The 1,887-nt window shown below is 39.3% G+C and overlaps 1 long non-coding RNA gene across 1 annotated transcript; it reads left to right on the forward strand.

Annotated features, from left to right (window-relative positions):
• On the forward strand, positions 372-1,423 carry LOC109835991. Its single transcript, XR_002245770.1, has 3 exons — positions 372-1,094; positions 1,174-1,262; positions 1,361-1,423. It is a non-coding gene; the product is annotated as an uncharacterized LOC109835991 (long non-coding RNA).

Genomic DNA, 1,887 nt, shown 5'->3' on the forward strand with positions numbered 1-1,887 from the left:
TGAATTTACAGGGTTATTTGAGTGGATTTACAGATTTTTAAGCTGGATTTACAGGTTTGTAAGCTGGAAACAGCACAGAATATCCCAGACAGATTTTTTGTATCCCAGACGGAAAAACCGTCTGCGTTGTAAAGACGTATGTATGCAGACTTCCGTCTGGGATAGTTATCCCAGACGGAAATTTTCCGTCTGGGATAACTATCCCAGACGGAATATGTTTCCGTCTGAAATTACTATCCCAGACGGAAATTTTCCGTCTGGGATACCTATCCCAGACGGAAAATTTCCGTCTGTAATGTATTATAGACGGTATTTTTTTCCGTCTACTAAAATCCGTCTAGAATTCATTCTAGACGGAATTTCCGTCTAGAATAACGTATTCTAGACGGAAACAAACTAGACTCGTATTCCAGACGGAATTCCGTCTGGAATAGGTTTTCTGGACGGAATTTTAATTATTCCAGACGGAATTTTCCGTCTGGATTACGTCGTTTTGTACCAGTGTGTGGATCTTTATTTGCAGGAAGTTGTTGGAGTTGAAGGTTCTGTTCTGAGGCAGGGGAGAAGTGTTATAGTAATTTCGGTCGAGTTCAGGATAAAAGAAACTCAGAAGCTCTTCTACACATCTCGGGCCACTTTTTATGTGATGCATTTCGCAAGTTTATGAGTTCTCCGACAACTTCAAGTAAGAAGTTATGGCCATATATAATGTGTTAGATAATAATATGTTGTTGTCATATCGATGAATTTGCATAAGATGAAGGATTTTGTGTGCTCTGCGTATCGATGAATTTGCACAAGACTAATTACTGCCCAAAAACTGAATGAACATCAATGCACAATAATTTTTTCTTCGTCTTTACGATTACTTTCACATTGATGATGCTAACATAAAATCTTTATTGTATTTCTCTCCCTCTGCTGTTGTATAGGTGGAAGCAGATGAAGCATATTTGAGTAATGAAAGCACAGTAACCAATATAAACACCTTTTTTGAAGATGCCTGTAAATCGTCATGTGAAGGAATAATGGCAAAAACTCTAGATATTGATGCTGGATATTGTGCATCAAAGCGCACTGATGCCTGGTTAAAGGTACATCTAATTTGAGATAAGACGAACATCCCGCTTGATCAAACTTCTTGTAGTCTGATGTTCCATAATTTCTCATCAGGTCAAACGTGACTATATTGAAGAATTGGGTGACAGTCTTGATTTGGTACCCATTGGCGCTTGGTATGGGAATGGAAGAAAAGCGGGATGGTACAGATAATAGGCTTCCCTTCCTTCTTAATGTTTTCCTTTGATCTAATGGTTTCTCCCATCAAAATGATTTTGTTTCTCTGACTGCCACGGTACAGGTACAGCCCTTTCCTTATGGCGTGCTACAACCCTGATGCTGAAGAGTTTCAAGGTGTAAGAACCGATTCACTAAAGAATCGGATTGGGCCCATTTAGGATCTACGCACTCAATTTGGCTTCGTGTTAATCATTTGTTTTTTTGACATTGCCCCATATGTACGTTATTATCTCATCACAATAGGAAACAACAACAAAAACAGTAGACGTTCATCGGATAGGGTACAATGACTATCTTCTATCATTGGTGGTCGTCCATAAGAGCTCACATAGCGAGGGAGCAAGGATCCTTCCTCAACCTCCTTATGTCTAGTCCAAGCACATGTCATATGTCAACATGCTACAATATTACTTCTCTCTTCCTAAGAGAATACATCATTAAGTGAATATTGTACAAACCCAAATTTCATCACCTTGTGATGAACTTGTCTAGCAAACCACCCTGCGATATGCCTGAGATTTCACAACAAGCCCGCACCTCGTGCACGAAGTCACACCCTTAATCTAGTTGATAGTAAATATGTAAAGT

This window comes from Asparagus officinalis, chromosome 4 (assembly GCF_001876935.1).
Source record: "Asparagus officinalis chromosome 4, Aspof.V1, whole genome shotgun sequence".
Lineage (NCBI taxonomy): Eukaryota > Viridiplantae > Streptophyta > Magnoliopsida > Asparagales > Asparagaceae > Asparagus > Asparagus officinalis.